The sequence below is a fragment of the Canis lupus genome, chromosome 14 (genome assembly GCF_011100685.1).
Source record: "Canis lupus familiaris isolate Mischka breed German Shepherd chromosome 14, alternate assembly UU_Cfam_GSD_1.0, whole genome shotgun sequence".
NCBI classification, from domain to species: Eukaryota; Metazoa; Chordata; class Mammalia; order Carnivora; family Canidae; genus Canis; species Canis lupus.
Window position 1 is genome coordinate 38,641,606 of NC_049235.1, and position 20,731 is coordinate 38,662,336.

The 20,731-nt window shown below is 41.2% G+C and overlaps 1 long non-coding RNA gene across 7 annotated transcripts in view; it reads right to left on the reverse strand.

The window, feature by feature from the left end:
- LOC100682919 overlaps positions 1-19,124 on the reverse strand; it is a 49,458-nt gene extending 30,334 nt beyond the window's left edge. For 5 of the 7 annotated variants that reach the window (XR_005369557.1, XR_005369552.1, XR_005369555.1 and 2 more), the window contains exon 1: positions 17,493-19,124. This is a non-coding gene — a long non-coding RNA (uncharacterized LOC100682919). The remainder of the gene's footprint in view (positions 1-17,492) is intronic. The other 2 variants (XR_005369554.1, XR_005369558.1) reach the window with 2 other exon arrangements.
- Between the last annotated feature and the right edge of the window lie 1,607 nt (positions 19,125-20,731).

A 20,731-nucleotide genomic window follows, 5' to 3' on the forward strand; every position in this document is an offset into this window, starting at 1 on the left:
TTCTCTTGGGCTTTTCTGACACCTGAGAACACATCTTGCTAACAGATGCACAAAATAGATCAAGATAAAGCACAGATGCTCACAGACACCGTTGAAAGAGAGGCGGCTTGATACAGAGAGGTAGCTCCCAGGGAAGGAGCCTGGTGGGCCCTCTCCCTGCTAGGTGCATGCTGCTGCTACACGCCTCACTGCAAAACAAATGCTGAACACTATTTTCACCTTTCACCTTTTTTCCTAAAAGCAAAAATCCCCTCTCAATTACCTTCGATTAGCAAAAACCGGTACTTAACATAGCTCTTTCGTAAAAGTGGTGTGATGTGCACTTTCGAACAGCTGGCAATGCCTGTGTGACAGGAGTGGTGACAGGAGCAATACATGAAGGGGCTTGAGTGGAGCCGGCACGTGAACTCACACAGAAGCCTCCTCTGAGTTTTTTATTAGACTTGCCTTCCTCCTTTGCTCCAGCACATCCGTGATGCAATTTGGTTTCCCTCTTTCTGCAATGAGATCCATCCAAGTGGCCGCCAGGTGTTTATTGCATTTACTGCTCGAAAGCAGACAAATCAATCCATTTACCTGCTCTGCAAATACTGTGACTTAAGAGGTGCCTGGGGGGCTCAGTCAGTTCAGATCCAGCTCTTGATTTTGGCTCAGGTCTTGATCTCAGGGTTATGAATTTGCACCCCACAGTGGGGTCCACACTGGGCTTGGATTGGAACCTACTTAAAAAAAGATAACTGTGATTTAAGGTTGTGCTAATAGAACATGTAAATCTCGGGAGCTTCCTCGTATTCAGAAGCAGAGGAGAAAGTCATGCTATATTTAATAATCATGTTTTTATTATATAGCTCTATACTATTTACAACATTATTTTGGGGGGCTTGCTTTAGCAGTGCATAAATTAAATTTTTTTTTTTTTTACCAGCATCATATTAATTGGCAGGCAGCCTTGTTTGGTGGGGAAGACACGCTTTGGAGTAAAACAGACCTGTATTTTAATTCTGGTGCTTCTATCAGCAACTCTGGAACCTCACGAGCTGAACACTTTACCCCTCTAATCTCTGTCCCTCATTAGTAAATGTGGGTGATGCTACCCAACTATGAGGAGTGAAAGTGATACCACTTTCAAGTTCTCAGTAGAGTGGCTGGTCTGAGGAACACACTTTGAGAAACAGAGACCTAGTGACTATTATCATCATACTGTATTTTGTTTTCTTAAACAGGACATAAACCTCCCATTCACACTGATGTATCTTGCTTTTATTTTTTTATTACTACCAGAATTTAAAAATTACTTTCTTGACAAAATCTCCTGTCTTCAGTTATTAGTGTTTTTTTCTCCCTTATGAACAGAATTTTTATAAATTTTATAAGTTCTGGGATCCCTAGGTGGCGCAGCGGCTTAGCGCCTGCCTTTGGCCCGGGGCTCGATCCTGGAGACCCGGGATCGAATCCCACGTCGGGCTCCTGGTGCATGGAGCCTGCTTCTCCCTCTGCCTGTGTCTCTGCCTCTCTCTCTCTGTGTGTGACTATCATAAATAAATACAAATTTAAAAAATTTTTTAGAAATTCTAACTTGGTATAGCAATGCAGTTGATTTGTGTGGATGTTTCTTATATTCTGTAACTATCACTCATTTTTAATTTCCTCCATTTTGTTGTTGTGTTTGTTGACTTGCCTAAGTATATAAATAATAGTGTAACAGGTACATTAGCTGAAAGCAAGTACAATCAGAAAACAACTGTATCTTTTTCTCCCACCACCTTTTAATCACACTCTTTCCTTCTGTCCCTAGACAAAATCTGTGGCGGGCCTCAGGATTTCTCTGGTCTGTCTTCTGTGAGTGTGATATAAGTCCTTAACCATTGTTGGGGCATGGCCCCAAACCTATCAGGACTCAGACTGGCCCCAAGTGCTAGACCAGGCTTCTGGAGGTCCCCTGTGGGGCCAGGTGTGACCTCTTTAATTTCTGCATCTTGGAACCTATGGGGAGTTCTAGGAGAAGAGCCATGTTGTGTGTGTGTGTGTGTGTGTGTGTGTGTGTGTGACTGCATGTGCATGAGGGAGCTCAGGTTGGAATGTTTACCATCTGCTATAGGAATTCTTATGTATTTTGATGATTGAGTCAGCCATACTGCTGTAGATCGGCTCAGAATCAGCCTTATTCTTAAGTAATAAAAAAATCGACTCTTCATGTTTAATGTCAAGTCACTGATTAAAACTTTATCTGGTATATTAGGGAAAATGCTAAATTTAATTTAATATTAAAGCGTTTCTTCTTCCCCAATTGGGGAAAGAAGGGAAAATCAGCTTCTTTGTTTCCTTGCTATACCTTCTGTTCCCTTCTTTCCCAGTCCTTAGGATGACTCTGGCAACTTCATCATCGACAGGGTAGGGGCCCTGCGGAGGCAACTGATTAGGACCAGGGAAGGTGGAACTTCACAGACACAGATGTAATCTGGCGCTGGGGTCTTTGATGTTGGCAGTATAGAATACTGTCTGCAAAAAATAGATAGCTGCTGCCTATATTTCTAGGACTGTAACAAATCGGAGTGTGTGTTAATAGGGGCTGTGGTTATGAGGATATAGGTGGCAGTCAGGATCGAATGTTGATATTGCCACCAACTGGGCACAGAATGAAATGCAGCACTTTCTCAGAGCAAACTGGACAATATTCTATGCTTCTAAAAAAGACTGTTAAAAAAGGTGGCTGAGGCAACATGTACACACCTTTTAAAAATATTTGGTAAAATGATGAAGAGAGAACGAAGTGTAGCTAAAATGTATGTATGTGTATTTACAATTATCTTCAATGATCAAACATTACCAAGAAACGCAAAGCATATAGAAAAAAGAGAAGAAAACAGAATCCCTCCACCTTTTTATAGTTCAAATTTTGGTATATTTTCTTCTAGAGTTTTTCCTGTAACAATATTAATTACTGGGTAGGGGCACCTGGCTGGCTCACTCAGTGGAGCATGTGACTCTTGATGCTGGGGTTTTGAGTTCAAGCTTCATGTTGAATGTAGAGATTACTTTATAAAAATCCTTAAAAAATTACTAGGTGACATTTAGCAAGCTACATACAATACAAAAAAAGTATTATATGCCAAATATTTTTTAAAAAAAGATTTGATTTGATTTGATTTGATTTGATGGAGATAAAGACAGAGAGCATGACCAGGGCGAGAGGGAGAAGCATATTCCCCACTGAGCAGGGAGCGTGATGCAGCGATGGATCCTAGGTCCCTGAGATCATTCATGACCTGAGCCAAAGGCGGACACTTAGCAGACTGAGCTACCCAGGTGCTCCTATGCCAAATACTTTTAAAAATGCTTTTAAAATATTGTCTCCACAGGGACGCCTCAGTGGCACAGTAGATTAAGCATCCAACTCTTGGTTTCAGCTCAGGTCATGATCTCAGAGTCCTGAGATAGAGCCCCATGTAAGGCTCTGAGCTCAGCAGGGGGTCCGCTTGAGGTTCTTCCTCTCCCTCTGCCCCTCCCCTTCATGCTCTCTCTCTCTCTCTAAAAAATAGATCTTTGTCTCTTCAATAAATGGTGCTGGGAAAATTGGACATCCACATGCAGAAGAATGAAACTAGACCATTCTCTTACACCATACACAAAGATAAACTCAAAATGGATGAAAGATCTAAATGTGAGATAAGATTCCATCAAAGCCCTAGAGGAGAACACAGGCAACACCCTTTTTTGAACTCGGCCACAGTAACTTCTTGCAAGATACATCCGTGAAGGCAAGAGAAACAAAAGCAAACGTGAACTACTGGGACTTCATCAAGATAAGAAGCTTTTGTACAGCAAAAGAAACAGTCAACAACACTCAAAGACAACCTACAGAATGGGAGAAGATATTTGCAAATGACGTATCAGATAAAGGGCTAGTTTCCAAGATCTATAAAGAACTTATTAAACTCAACAGCAAAGAAACAAACAATCCAATCATGAAATGGGCAAAAGACATGAACAGAAATCTCACAGAGGAAGACATAGACATGGCCAACAAGCACATGAGAAAATGCTCTGCATCACTTGCCATCAGGGGAATACAAATCAAAACCACTATGAGATACCACCTCACACCAGTGAGAATGGGGAAAATTAACAAGGCAGGAAACAACAAATGTTGGAGAGGATGTGGAGAAAGGGGAGCCCTCTAGCACTGTTGGTGGGAATGTGAACTGGTGCAGCCACTCTGGAAAATTGTGTGGAGGTTCCTCAAAGAGTTAAAAATAGATCTGCCCTACAACCCAGCAATTGCACTGCTGGGGATTTACCCCAAAGATACAGATGCAGTGAAACGCCGGGACACCTGCACCCCAATGTTTCTAGCAGCAATGTCCACAATAGCCAAACTGTGGAAGGAGCCTCAGTGTCCATTGAAAGATGAATGGATAAAGAAGATGTGGTTTATGTATACAATGGAATATTCCTCAGCCATTAGAAACGACAAATACCCACCATTTGCTTCAACGTGGATGGAACTGGAGGGTATTATGCTGAGTGAAATAAGTCAATTGGAGAAGGACAAACATTATATGGTCTCATTCATTTGGGGAATATAAAAAATAGTGAAAGGGAATAAAGGGGAAAGGAGAAAAAATGAGTGGGAAATATCAGAAAGGGAGACAGAACATGAGAGACTCCTAACTCTGGGAAATGAACAAGGGGTGGTAGAAAAGGAGGTGGGCGGGGGGTGGGGGTGACTGGGTGATAGGCACTGAGGGGGGCACATGATGGAATGAGCACTGGGTGTTATGCTATATGTTGGCAAATTGAACTCCAATAAAAAAATAAAAAATAGATGTTTAAAAAACTAAAATATTCTCTCAACGAATGAATAAATGTGGTATATATATATTTAATGGAATATATTATATATATATAAAATGCAATATTATTCAGCCTTAAAAAGAAAATCTGACACATGCTATAACATAGATGAACCCTGAAAACATTATGCTAAGTGAAAGAAGCAGACACAAAAGGACAAACATCGAATGATTCCACTTATATGAGGCACTTGGGATAGGCAAAATCATAGAGAGAGAAAGTAGAATAAAGGTTGCCAGGGGTTGAGGGAGGGGGAATGGGCAGTTTTTGTTTAATGGGTGGAGATCTTGTTTGGAATGCTAAAAAAGTCTTGGAAACAGATGTGGTCATGGCTGCACAATAATGTGAATGATCCTAATGTACATTCAATTGTACATTTAAAAATGGTTAAAGGGTAAATTTTGTGTTATGTATATTTTACCACAAAAACATGTTCTCATTCAAATCTCTTTATAATACTGGAAGTGACATGATAGATGGATTTGACCCAGAAAATCTGATTACAGAACCTGGGTTCTTTGCCCATATTTTTAAAAAAGAGAATGGTATAAAGAAACCTCCATGTACACATCACTAGGCTTCAACAGTTACCTGTTTATGGCCAATCTTGTTTTGTCTCTTCCTTTCCAATTCCTGTTCCACCCCCTTAGCTAGTTTGATGGAGGTCCGGACATCATTTAATCTGCAAATGTTTCAGTGTATATCCTAAAAGAATAATTTTAAAAGGGCACCTGCCTTCGGCTCAGGTCATGAAGCGATCCCAGGACCTGGGATTGAGTCCCATATCAGGTTTCCCGTTCAGTAGGGAGTCTGCTTCTCCCTCTACCCCTTCCCCCTGCTCATGCTTTCTCTGAAATAAACAAACAAGTAAAAATATTAAAAAAAAATACACATCAGCATGGTAGCACCTAAAAAACCCCTAACAATTGTTTAGTATTGATTATACTGTTATTGTTCACATTTCTCCAATTGCCTTATAAATTAGGACCCAAATAAGACCCACACATCACAACTGGTTGAGGTTTCTAAGTTTTCTAACAATAACTTTCCCTCCATTTTTTGCTGTTGTTCCTGTATGTTTTGTTGTTGTTGTTGTTGTTGTTTGGTTGGTTAGTTGGTTTTGTTTTGCTTTGTTTTATTACGTGTATCATTTGGTTTGTGGAGTTTCCCACAGTTTGGATTTTGTTTATTGTATTTTTTGGAGTTGGTGAATGTGTTCCTTTGTCCCTTGTTCTATAAACTCATGGTTTGCTCTGGAGGCTTCACCAGTTTTAGGATCTGCTGTTTTGAGAAGTCATAGGTGGTGCTGTATACTCTTGTCAGGAGGCACAGAATATCCAGATGTCTGTTGCATTTTTGTGATGTTAGCTATCATTAATAATTATTGCCCAGATCCATTAATTCATGGAAGATTGAGAAATGATGGTGTTCTCTCTTAATATAATAGCTGGAATACGTTTATAAAGAAAAGTTTTCCTTTATCAACTTTTTGGTTCCCAAGGAACAGTTTGTACAGGAAGGTCAGGATGACTACTTGATCATTTCCCTTTATTTATCAGTCTTCAAAATACTGTGCCAGTTTCCTGGCAGTGAGCTCTGTTTGTCTTCAGATCACTTTGAACGTATGCATTTAAACATATTTGGTGTGTTTGAATCTGTTCTAAATAACTGTGGTAGGCCATGTGGCATGTCTATGTCCTGATCCCAGGAACCCGTGAATATGTTCCATTACATGGCAAAGAGAAATTAAAGTAGCAAATGGAATCAAGGTCACTAACCAGTTGGCCTTAAAATAGGGAGATATCCAAGGGCAGCTCCAGTGGTGCAGCGGTTTAGCACTGCCTGCAGCCCAGGGTGTGATCCTGGAGACCTGGGATCGAGTCCCATGTCAGGCTGTCAGTCTCCCTGCATGGAGCCTGCTTCTCCCTCTGCCTGTGTCTCTGCCTCTCTCTGTCTCTGTCTCTGTCTCTCTCTGTCTCTATGAATAAATAAATAAAATCTTAAAAAAAATAAAATAGGGAGATACCCTGGAATACTTGAGTGGAGCCTAATGTACACACAAGGTCCTTAAAAGTGGAAGAAGGAAGTAGAAAGAGGAAATCAAGAGTGATGGGATCTGAGGACTCTACCATTGCTAGCTTTGAAGATGGAAGAAGGTGATCATAAGTCAAGGACTGCTGGCAGTCCCCTTGCATTTATTTCTTGGTCATGCTGGGAAAGAAAGAAAGGAAACAGATTTTCCCCAAAGGTTTCCAGAAAGGAATACAGTTCTGCTGACATCTTGATTTTAGCTCAGGGAGACCCATGTTGGACTTCTAATCTATAGAACTGCAACTTTTGCAGTATTGATTTAACCAATTAAATTGTGGTAATTTGTTATAGCAATAATGGAGAACTAGTACAGTTAGTATCCTTATTGATATTCATGCTGATTCATCTTTGGCCAGTGTTATCCTTTTCAAACTGGTTTCCATATCCTTGAGTTTTCTTTCTTTCTGGTATGACAAGATGTTTCTGGCCTACCTACTGGTAAACTCTTGGAGTTTGGCTTCTACCTAAACTTACCTTGTTCTCCAGTCCTTACTGTTTGTGTCTTCTCTGTAGCACTTAACATTACTACTCCTTTCCTTGCCAAAAGACATCTATCCCTCCCTATGATATGACCACCGAATATTATCCCATTGCCCTTCTTGGGTCTTCCTTCCTAATCCCCTAAGGCTGTCCTCAGGCTTCATTTCTTCTTTCTCCACACTGGTCCTTAGTAATCCCATACATGGGATCCTATGCCAGAGGTTCCTAAATCTATATTTCTCTTCCTCGTCTTCTGGTACCAATACAGGACCTCATTTTCAACTGCTTGTTGTTGATTGCTGCTGTCACCCATACAAATGGCCTGTATCTCAAATTCAGTGGCAAAACTTTTACTGCTATAGTCTCCCATCTCTTTTCTATTTCTGCTAATGGTTGTCTCTGACACTCAGATTCAAATTCAGGGTGCTGTTTTAAAATCTTCCTTGTCTTGTGACCTTCCTAAAACAAGAAATGTAACTGCCACCAAATAATTATATCACTTTTGTTTTGCCATAAGAAATAAGAATTTTATTTTCTTTAAGATTTTATTTATTTATTCATGAGAGACACACAGAACTAGGCAGAGATATAGGCAGAGGGAGAAACAGGTTCCCTGTGGGGAACCTGATCCAGGACCCCAGGATCATGACCTGAGCCAAAGGCAGACACTCAACCACTGAGCCACCCAGGCATCCCAAGAAATAAGAATTTTTAAAGTTTGTTTTGCCCTTGAGCATCTGTTTATGGACACAGACCTCTCATGAGAAGCCAAGTAATCTCCAGAGATTGCTTTGTGAGCATGGAATTAGAGCACGAGGGTTAGATGGTTTGAAGGGTTAATGGTGTTCAGCTTGAATGGTGTGAGTAGATGGGTCTTCTCACGGGATTGCAACATTTGAAGTCTTTGTTTAGTCTCCCTCTTCACTGAGAAAGCTTGTGGGGGTGGGAGCGGTATGCCTGGGTGGCTCAGCGGTTGGGCGTCTGCCTTTGGCTCAGGGCATGATTCTGAATTTCTGTGATCCCTCTGCCTGTGTCTCTGCCTCTCTTTCTGTGTCTCTCTTGAATGAATGAATGAATGAATGAATGAATAAATAAATAAATAAATAAATAAATAAATAAATAAATAAATAAATATTTTTAAAAAGAAAGTACAAAAGCTTAGGGGGTTCCTACTAATACTTCTGCAATCTTTCTATGTCCCCTTTCCTGACCAACCTTCTTTTGATTTCCTTAGAAATATCAGTATCTTTCAGGCATAGAAAATTACAGAATTAACTGAGATGAGTGTCTACTAAACTAGAGGTAGATATAGCTAGAAGCCTCTGTTTAACACTTGATATAAAAAAAAAACACTTGATGTAACTGTTAAAAAAATATTTTAGGGAAAAAAATATTTTAAGGGAAGCAGCAGAGGGAGAGGGAGAAGCTGGCTCCCCACTGAGCAGGGAACCTGATGCAGGGCTCCATCTCAGAACCCTGGGATCATGACCTGACCTGAAGGCAGACGCTTAATAACAAACTGAGCCACCCAGGTGCCCTTCACTTGATGTAACTTGAGGGGCACCTGGGTGGCTCTGTTGGTTAAGAAGCTGACTCTTGATTTCGGCTCCCTACTCAACAGAGTCTGCTCAAGAATTCTCCCTCTCCTGCCCCTTCTCCTCCTAGCTCTCTCTCTCAAATCTGAGAGAGGGAGAAAGAGGAAGAGAGGAGGAGAGAGAAAAAGGAGGGAGAGGGAGGGAGAAATGGAGGGAGAGAGAGAGAGAGAGTGGGAGGGAGAGGGAAGGGAGAGGGGGAGAGGGAGAGGAAGGGAGAGAGGGACCGGGAGAGACTGGGAGACAGAGGAAGAGAGAGAGGGAGAGGGAGAGGAGGAGGAGAGGGAGAGGGAGGGAGAGGGAGAGAGGAGAGGGAGAGAGAGAATCACTTGAAAACTGCTATTTGTACCTATGCCACGATGCTAGTTGCGGCCCTTAGAAGCCTATGCATCATTGTGGAGCTTCGCGCCCTCTTGTGTTCACTATGAAGCCAAGCACAGTGGCTCTCCAGGATTTGCCAATCATATTTTGAACATTATTTTATGGGGAGTGTCTGAGTCTGGCTATCAGTTTTTAAAACGACCTGTCACCCTGAGAATCATATGTACACAGAGCCAGCTCTAGGAAAAACTCAGGACATACTGAGGAAAAACTGAGCTCCTTTATTCTCTCTTTCATCCTATTCTCTCTCCAACACTTTCTTTTGCCCCATTTTATTCCCTCCAGAACTCCCAGATCATATCAGATCTTGTGACTTATTAAGTCATCTAAATTTACATATTTTTAATGCTTCCAAGAAATATTTTCAATTGAGCACCAAACTATGTTATATAGATGGAACCAAAGAGAACTCAGCCGCATCAGATAATGAAGAGCGCTGGGGGAGTAAGGGGTGATGAGGAAGAGGGGAACTGGCAGGCAGTTCTACTTCTCTGTGACCCCAAATAGTGGCTTGTGTTCTGGAAGAGAAGAGAGTCTGGACAATTACTAGACGTAGGTGGGTGGAATGATCCGACAGCCATAGGCTTTAAACCTCCATTGCTATACTCACCAGCTATGCAAACTAACCTTCCTGAACTCTAATTTTCTTATCTGTAAAACAGTAATAATATCTACATCACAGGGCTGTTAGGAGGACTACATCAAATAATGTATGTAGCATATTAATAGTATATATATATAATGCATAAAAATCATGTTGAATTAAAAAAAAAACAGACATAAGGCAACTATAACACTCAAAGGCCAAATCAGGACAATGTGAAATTGCTTATTTTAGTCAAGTTTTGTACTGAATGATTTATAGAGAGAAAAGGACATATTGCTTTGGTAAATGGTTATTTAAAAATAAAGTGTCATAGCTCTAGGCTCCAATGGGAAAAACATTTAACCTCAGGAACAAGCTGGCTTTTTAGTAAAAGGCATGGAACCAACTGTGAAGAAAGGGACAGATTCACAAACTCTTCCGGAATCTCAAATCTCAAAACGGCAATGACAGCTACAAATCAAAGAATAGGACATTTGTACCCTAGCTCAATGTTAAGGTACAAATATCCAGGATACACTAAACAAGATTAAATTATACACAGTCATGAAATTCTTCTGGCTCTCACTTCAGATAACTTAAATAAACATTTATTTTGAACTCCGCGTAAGGCCCTTAACAGACATGCCAGTCACGAGGCCTGGCAGGTCCACTAGTTACTTCCTCCTTGAGAATCCTGAGCTAATTGAAGTGGGCTTTTGCTAGATCATTTGTGGATTAAGAGAAGACCACCAATTAGGACAGAGGTAGGTACCTGGAAACCTATGAAGCAGCTTGGCTTAAAAAGCTCTACATATCAGGGATAGTTAATAAAGTAATTGGATTTTTCCCCCTCAGGTAGTTGAATGGGAAAGTGTAGGCTAGTTGATAACAGGTGTAGACAGGACATAAAAGAGAAGCAATTAAAACCAGAAGTCCAGGGATCCCTGGGTGGCGCAGCGGTTTGGCACCTGCCTTTGGCCCGGGGCATGATCCTGGAGACCCGGGATCGAATCCCACGTCGGGCTCCCGATGCATGGAGCCTGCTTCTCCCTCTGCCTGTGTCTCTGCCTCTCTGTCTCCCTCTGTGTGACTATCATGAATAAATAAATAAAATCTTTAAAAAAAAAAATAAAACCAGAAGTCCTATTAATGGCAGCCTGTTAGGTTAGCAGCTTTAGATCCAACAGCTCTCGCTGGAGGAGCAAACGTGTTAATCTGGCCCTGAGAGCTGCCTTAGACTGAATGGTGCTATTCTTAGAAGCCGTATGATACCAGCCTCCCTCCTTGCAATGAGTTTTTTTTCCCCAATAAACCCCCACTACTTGAGATAGTGCGAGATCTCTGGTTCATGCAATCAAAAAATAGTAATTAACAACTGTGGGAGTTGAAATGAAAGGAGACAGTCTCTGCCATCATAGAACTTAAGCTGTTTTTGGGAAGATCATGCATTCATGCAATGTTAGTTTCCTACTGTGGAGTAGTGTATTAAGTGCTAAGGATACAAAGATATGTAGAACAAAGACCCTCTGTTCCAGGGACTCAGAGACTCCAAAGGGAGGTGGACAGTGTGAAGGGAATGCCCAGCATGTAAAGGAGTTGGGGAGGGGCAAGTTACAGATGGTTGTACCAAGAATCTGGATTTTTTTTTTTTTTTTTTTTTTTTAGAGATAAAAAGGTCCTTAAAGGCCTTCAATCTTCTTTATGTGTTCTCAGCCACTAACTAGTACTTAGGTGTAATATTCCTAAATTTTGTTATCAGCATCTGCAAATGTTCTGTGTGTCACTGCATTTTAGCTGTTCAGTCAGGGTGATGGACTGTTCTGTGTCATCCACAGTCTCACCAGGGGTGAGATGATGACTAGACTGGGCTGAAGTTAGAAAAACATTTTTTGGGATCCCTGGGTGGCGCAGCGGTTTGGCGCCTGCCTTTGGCCCAGGGCGCGATCTTGGAGACCCGGGATCGAATCCCACGTCAGGCTCTCAGTGCATGGAGCCTGCTTCTCCCTCTGCCTATGTCTCTGCCTCTCTCTCTCTCTCTCTGTGACTATCATAAATAAATAAAAAATTAAAAAAAAAAGAAAAAAATTTTTAAAAAGATTTCCTTTATTTATTTGACAGACACACAGAGAGGCAGAGACCTAAGCAGAAGGAGAAGCGGGCTCCGCACAGGGAGCCTGATGTGGGCCTCTATCCCAGGACCCTAGAGCACACCCTGAGCTGAAGGCAGATGCTCAACCACTGAGCCACCCAGGGGCCCTGAGGTTAGAAATTTTATGTGGCATCAAGACACTGAGAATTAGGGGGCAGAGGGCAGAACTGTATTAGAAAGAGTAAGGGCTTTGGACTCAGACTTGACTTTGAATCTTAGTTCTACCACTTACTAATGAGCAATGTAAAATCTCTCAGCTTCATTTCCTGATAAAGTGTATTTTTAACCCTGTCCTGTATAGGACTATTGTGTTAAATGAGACCAGGCATAGAAAATACCTGATACCCATGCAACTGGAGCACAAAATAGCAGAACTATAGAATAGCTACCATTATTTTTTTTTAATAGGGATCTTTGACCTTGCTTACCAACATAGTCACAAAGTGACTCATTTATAATTTATAGAAGAGAATGCAACCTACAAGAGAGGAGGATTTAGAAAGCAGGTAATCCTACTTATTAGAAAAAAACAAAAAACAAAAACAGAGAAAGCCTAAGTGTTATTCGCTCTGGCCTAGGATGCAGAGTAAAGCTGGTGTGGGTCGGGAACTAAACTGGAGTGAGGCACTGTTAGATTGTAGAGAAAGAGAGCGAACACCAGCCTTCTGTCATTAAAGCAGGGCTCAGATGCCAGGCAAATCCTTTACAGGGGCAGGTCACAGGATAGAGCCTGAGAACAGTTCCGAGGCCTGGTGGGCACCTCTCTCACACATGTGGAGCTACAATGAAGTAGATTGCATCTACTGCTCGAAGATAATGGAGAAGCAATCAGGTCTTGAAAAGATAAAATCTTGGAGAAGGGAGAATTTGCGGGAGAGGTGAACCCACAATGTGTAGCTGTGTTCTCTTTCTGGGTAATTACTTAGTTGGGTGTGGGTCAAAACCCCTAAGAATCCAAGGGAAGCGTTTGGGCAGAGGGCCTCTAACAAAAGGTAGAGAAACTTCTCGGGGATGAAGAAATGAAAAGTAGAGAATGGAAGGGTGAATGTCTCAGTAAGAAGGGGAAAAATGTGTACCCAACACCCTGCCCTTAAGCCATTTGCCAAATTTTCAAGCGGACAGTGTTAAGAAGCCAAGCAGACAGGCTCTGAAGAGCACAGCGGAGCTTGTGTCAGTCTAGTAGCGCTGAGCAGACGAGGGTAGAGCTCAAGATTCACCTTGGGATGAGCTCAGTCAACTCCCCACACTCGATCTTAGCTACAAAGCTGAGAAGTGATTTCCTGGTATCCTAAAAGGCTACACTTTAACATCAGGGTAAACCAGACGTAGAAAAAGCCTTTCCAGAATTTCAGCCCAGCCTCAAGACAGCTCAGTCTCTAAATGGATCAAGGTAATCAGCCTCCATTCTGACTACCCCGCAAAGAAAGGGTGAACTACTTCTGGAGAAAGATACATTCCAGAGCTACTATAATTTTTAATACTCCATGTCAGCCTTCAATTAAAAATTACTTGGCATGTCAAGAGAGATGTCAAAATGATTGAAAACTGAAGGGAATAAAAAGACAATAGATTTATAAGTGATCCAGATATTGACACTATTGGTCAAGGACTCTAAGTCTTACAATTAATAACAAAAAAGAGGTATATCTTGAAGATATAAAGTGAATATTGCAATAAAGTAAAATTTACAATGAAGCAAACGATGTTTTTGGTTTCCCAGTGCATATAAAAGTGATGTTTACATTATATTATAGTCAATTAAGTGTGAAATAGCCTTATGTCTTAAAAATATATACATACTTTAATTAAAAATACTTTATTGCTGGGGCGCCTGACTGGGTCAGTAGGTAGAGTGTTTGACTCTTGATCTTAGGGTGTGGATTCGAGCCCCATGTTGAGTATAGAGCTTACTTAAACATAAAACTTTAGGAGTGGCCTGGGTGGCTCAGTTAAATGTCTGCCTTCAGCTCAGATCATGATCCTGGGGTCCTGGCATTGAGCCCCATGTTGGGCTCTCTGCTTGGTGGGGAGCCTGCTTCACCCTCTTCCTCTGCCTGTTACTCCCCCTGCTTGTGCTCTCTGTCAAATAAATAAAATAAAATCTTGAAAAAATATTGCTAAAAAATGCTTCCAGTGAGTTGTAATCCTTTTGCTGGTACAAGGTCTTGCCTCCATGTTGATGGCTGCTGCCTGGACTAGTGGTTGCTGAAGGTCGGATGGCTGTGGCATTTCTTCAAGTAAGACAACAGTGAGGTTTGCTGCATCAACTGATTCTTCCTTTCATGATTTCTCTGTACTGTGGGATGCTGGTTGATGGCATTTTGTCCACTGTAGGACTTTTTTTTTTTTTAGGACTTTTTAAAGATTTTATTTACTCATCAGAGAGTCAGAGACATAGGCAGAGGGAGAAGCAGGCTCCCTGCAAGGAGCCTGATGCGGTACTCGATCCTAGGACCCCAGGATCATGAGATGCTCAACCACTGAGCCACCTAGGTTCCCCAAGGTTGTAGAACTTTCAAAATTGGAATCAGTCCTCTCAAACCCTCCCACTGCTTTCTCAACTAAGTTTAAATAATATTCTAAATCTTTTGTTGTTGTTTCAACAATCTTCACAGAATCTTCACCAGCAGTAGATTCCATCTCAAGCAACTACTTTCTTTGCTCATCCCTAAGAAGCAACTTATCTTTTCCTTTGCATTCATAACTTGGCTATTTGGCACAAGAGGCCCAGGTTTTGGCTTATCTCAACTTTAATGACATGCCTTGCTCACAATTTCAGTTATTTCTAGCTTTTGAATTAAAGGAAGAGACTGACTCTTACTTTCACTTAAATCTTTAGAGTCCGTTGTAGGGTTATTAATTGGCCTAACTTCAATACTGTTGTCTTGGGGAATAATGGGCCCAAGGAGAAGTAGAGAGACAGTGGAACATCCAGTGAAGCAGTCAGATTACAAACACTTCTCAATAAAGTTCTCCATCTTATATGGGTGTGGTTTCTGGTGCCTCAAAACAATAATAGTAACATCAAAGATCACTGATCACTGTAATAAATATGGTAAAAGTGTGAAATATTGCAAGAATTAACAAAAATGTGATACAGAGACACAAAGTGAACAAATGCTGTTGGAAAAATTGTGCCAATAGACTTGCTTGATGCAGGGTTGCCACAAACCTTCAGTTTGTAAAAAAAAAATGTAGTATCTGCAAAGTGCAATAAGATATGCCTGGAGATTTCATGAGGGAATTGGAAATTATAATGATCATGACTGGAGTGGTTTAATATAGGAGGGTAGAGAGACTAGTTTTAAGACTATGGCAGGCTTTCTCAACCTTAGCACTATTTTAGGCCAGAGAATTATTTGTTGTGGGGACTGTTCAATGTACTGTAGGAGGTTCAGTAGCATCCTTGGCCTCTACCCACTAGATGCCAGCTGACAGCACCCCTACACAGTGGTAACAACCAAAGATGCCTCCAGAACTTTGCCAAATGTCCTCCTCCCCTGCCCAAGGTGGCACATTTACCCCCAGTTGAGGACCATTGTGCTACCATAACTGTATGATGAAAGATAATGCGGACAAATTAGGAATTGATTTCAATGACAGTATATAGAAATGAAAATACAAGGTGATCAGTGAAGGATGACAGTGGGGCAAATCTAGGATATATGACTAATTTCACATATTTCATATTTTGGATGATATAATAATCAAGACAGGAAACATAAAAGGTTCAGGTTTTGGGGGAAAAGTTGATGAATTTATTTTGGGATATGTTAGGTTTGAGATGCCTGTATCAGTTTCCTATTGCTATTGTAACAAATTACCATAAACTTATTATCTTATAGTTCTGGAGCTCAGAATTCCAAAATGGGTCTCAGTCGGCTAAAAATCAAAGTGTTGGAAGGGCTGGTTCCTTCTGGAGATTCAAAAAGAGAATCAGTTCATCTTTCTTCTAGTTTCTGGAGGCTGCCAGCATTTCTTGGTGTGTGGCCACATCCCTCAATCTCTGCTTCCATCGTCACATAGTCTTCTTCTCTGACTAATCAAGCCCACCCGTATAAGCCGGGTTAAATTATCCATCTCAAAATCCTTAACTTGATCACATTTGCAGTCTCTTTTGCCATATAAGGTTGTGTTCATAGGTTCTAGGGATTAGAGCATAGACACACTTGGGTGGCCCTTTTTCAGCCTACCACAGTGCCTAGGGGGTAACCCAAAAAAAGATGTCCAATAGGCAGTGGAGTATATGGTTTTTGAGCTCAAGAGGGATTTGGACTGTAGATATAGATAAAGTCACCAGCATGTGTGTGGATATGCCAAAAGGAGAAAATGTAAAGAAAAATATCAAAGACATAATTGTGGGGAGCACTAATATTATATAAGGGGTGGGCATCAGTTAGGATTAGAATTAGCTGCATATAACAGAAACTTAAATTAATAATGGCTTAAATAAGAAGGAAGTTTATTAAACTATTAAAGAAGTCTGGGCTAGTATGGCAGTTTGACCATATCACAAATGTGCTAGTTCCTTCTATCTTTCTGTTGTGCCATCCTAAGGTGTATGGCTTTCATCTTCAATGATGCAAACAGTCCAAAATGGCTGCCAGAGTTTTGCCATCCCATCAAGTTTCTAGGCAGGCAGAGGAGAAAGGGTAAAAGGGCAGTCCTCTGGCTGAGTCAGATCTCTCTAGAGATTTCCTGTTAAGTCCCACCCAATTGACTTCCACTTGACCACTGACCACACCTAAGGAAGTTGGAGAGTATAATCTTTTATAGGTATATTACTACTGTTAAAAAAAAAAAAAAAGACCATCAACATTGTTACTAAAAATGAAGGGGGGATCCCTGGGTGGCGCAGCGGTTTGGCGCCTGCCTTTGGCCCAGGGCGCGATCCTGGAGACCCGGGATCGAATCCCACATCGGGCTCCCGGTGCATGGAGCCTGCTTGTGTCTCTGCCTCTCTCTCTCTCTCTCTCTCTCTCTGTGACTATCATAAATAAATTTAAAAAATTTAAAAAAAAAAGTTAAAAATGAAGGGGAGAATGGGTATCAAGTAGCCAAAAAGCAGTCTCTTTGATAATAGACAATACACACACATAACCAAAAAACTCCACAAATGAGGCTGAGAAGGAATGATCCATGAAAGAGGAAAGGAGCTAAGGGTGGGGAGTTTGGAGCTGGGTACTAAAGGGCAGTTCCCTGTCAGAGTAGTTGGATTCAGAAACTGCTCCTGTGTGTAGAAGGCCAAGGGTAAAGGTATTAGTTGCTTACTTTCAAAATATTCTGCTGGAGAACCAGCATGGGTAAAGAGGACAACTGCTCCAGCTGAGAGGGTCTCTTACGAAATCACACACCTTACCTGAATTCTCTTGTATCTTACAATAGAGAGGCCTCGGTTGTGAACCGCTTCATCAACTTCAGGATGGAGAATAGAAAGAAAGCTAACAGAATTTCAAGTAGGATATCTACAGTGAGAATTTGGCATACACAGGCCATGTTTGGTTTTGTTATGCTATAAAAGAGCACTGGAGTCTTTACCTTGATTTCTAATACTTTATCTTGAGAGAGATCATGTTGGGAAGGGGGCAAAATGAGCAGGTCCTTCCTACTTTTCCACTAAGCCTTGGTTCTTTAAAATTCCTTTCCCCTCTAATATCATGTATGTACCAAGAAACCAAGTATCTTAACCTACTCTGATTCAGGACACTCACAAATTAAAGATCTTTCCCACAGATCTCTTCCCATATGGTCTCTAACCTGGGCACATAAATGTTTGGCTAGTATAGTGATATTTTGTTACATCACACATGACCCATCTGAGAATTCTACAAGGTGCTGGTTTCCAGAATCAAAATTCTTTAAAAATACAACTACTGAATATTGCTCGTGACGTTTAGCAACCACTGTGCCAAGCTGGGAAACAGAAGCACTAGTTCTTCATAGGCAAGGCTCTTATAGGTGGTACCATAGTATGACCTGGATTTAGCCTCCAGATAAATCCTTCTGGGAGGTGAAACAGTGGAGGGCTGGAGTCAGACTCCTAAACTTTGCTCTCTAAGCTGCCTTTATTATTTGAGAGAGAGAGAGAGAGAGAATCTGAAGCAGATTGTGCTAAGTGCAACGAGGGGCTTGATCCCAGGACTGAAGATTATGACCTGAGCTGAAACCAAGAGTTGGATGCTAACCGACTGAGCCACCCAAGCATTCCTTTAAGCTGCCGTTAATGACATGGAACCACTTTGTCTTTCTTGATTAAAGATTCAGAGGTTGGCAGATTGGCATAATCCCAGTAAGTAGGGTACTAACAACTATGTCTGTCAGGATGCCAGAGAAACTGGATACCAGGGTATGAAAATTAGGTGCCCATTAAACTTTATTACATCTCAGATCTCCCTCCAAAAACCTTTCAAGGTAAATGGAATTGATGGATGTTGGACTTCATTGATTTTTTTTCCTGGTCACTAATAAGTATACATTACCGTTTGAGTTATCAAAATTATGGACCAGAGTCATAGATACAAACCTCTAATCCCAGGCACTTCTCATTATATCACTTCAGTTAGAAGTCTTCTTGGTCTCGCTTTTGTGCGATCTGTCCAGCTATTAACAAACTGTACTGCCCACCCAGTTCAAAATTAATGTTTGAGAGTGTTTAGAGTGCCAGGCAATGTGCCAAACACATTCTCTTGTTTAATCCTTACAACCTTCAGGGCTATTGTAATTAATGTCAAATTACAGATGAGTTAACTGTAGGCACAGAAACGTTACTGTGCAGGATTCCACTGAGCAGTGCCAGCAGAGCTCAGGTCCTACCAGTAAGAAATATAGTTTTATGTGACAATATATGTGCCAACTCAGTGCAAGGGACTTAGAAAACCTACAGATTTCCCATATCCTCCCCAAATTGTAATGATTTTTTTTTTCTTAGTCCAGATGTATTACCCAGGCCCAGCTACAATTTCATTATACTAAGAAAAGCTGTAATTTCCAGAACTTACAGTGTATTTGTTGTTGGGAGTATGGTTCCCAATGTTAAGTTCCTACATTGAAATGAAACCGTTTAGCTCTTTGAACTTCTATGGGAGAGGGAGGCAGAAGATAGGGTTGGAAATGGGTGTTATTGACCATGCTAGAGTGACATCTGGAGCTCTTGACATAATTGAACGTTCTGAACGATATCTTAATTAACAAGGTGGGGGATGGGAGACGACAAAACCCTTGCTTGAGAGTCAGGAATAATTCATCTCTGTAATGGGGGGCAAGGTCATTCATCTACTGTGAGAAGAGGGGAGAGAGGAGAGATAAGCTGGAGGAGCATGATTTTTTTAAAACTAACCATGAGGAAGACTAGGAAAAAATGGTTATATAAAAGAACAGTTGTGCAGGGTGTCTGCTGGTTCAGTTGAATCAGAGATTTATAACAGTGCTGCCATTTGGCTGATGTAGGAGATTTTCTCCAGTAATGATCAGATGGGGGTGTGGAAGTGGAGAAAGCAGACAGCTGGGCTACTCCCAGGCTGGGTGTGTGTAGAGTAGATGCCACAAAAAGGAACAGAGGTGACAAAAGTAGAGGGTGCAGGCAATACTGTGACTGAAAAGATACATGGAGAAGTTGGCTAAGGAAGGAATGCCACAAGGGAATGATCAGGAACTGGAATTCCAAGTTCAAGGAAATAGAACAGATTAAGACATGAGATAGTATAAGGTTGTATAACAGGATTTCAAATTTCAGTAGAGTAGTTCTACAGCCACAAGTCTAAGTAGCAACCATGGGAAAGAAGCACTAAGAATTAAAATCAAGTAAAAAATTTTGAAAATTGAACACCAATAAAAAATAAATTTATTATTAAAAATAGTAAAACATTTTGAGGTGATAGTGGTACTAAGGACAGGTCATTCGTTCATTTTTATGTAGCTGTTACCAGTTTAATTTTTTTTTAAGTTGGAACAGGGGCACCTCAGTGGCTCAATGGTGGAGTGTCTGTCTTTGGCTCAGGTCATGGTCCTAGGGGTCCTGGCATCAAGTCATGAATCAGGCTCCCCATGGGGAGCCTGCTTTTCCCTCTGCCTCTCATGAATAAATTAAATCTTAAAAAAAAAAGAATTGGAACAGAGTACATAAATTTTCAATAAATGTAGTGAAGGTCCACTAGTACAGAAAACTGCAAAGGATCCACAAAGATGTCATGAATCTCACACAAGTAGCTCTGCCCGTGTGAGGAAGAGCAGTGACCTGGAAAATGCCAAGACCACAACGGCCTCTGTTGTGGACAGTGGGGAAGGACAAGCAGGCTCTACTTACAAGGGCTGCAGAGGTTGAGAGGTCTGGAGAACATAGTCTTTAGCAAGAAAAGTCTGAGTTCTGTGAAGAGCCCAACAGATAACCAATTTATATGGAGTTTTAGAAGACAGTATAAAAAGGCAAGTCAGTTTATGTGATACTACTCCATAATGCCTGTGTGACCTTTGACAGCAACAACCCCTCTGAGCCTGTTTACTTTTGATATAAAAAGAGACAGTAATTGTTCCATACACCTTATAAGGCAGTGGAGATAAACTGCGAAGTGAATAAACTCTATAAAGCAATCTCAGTTATAG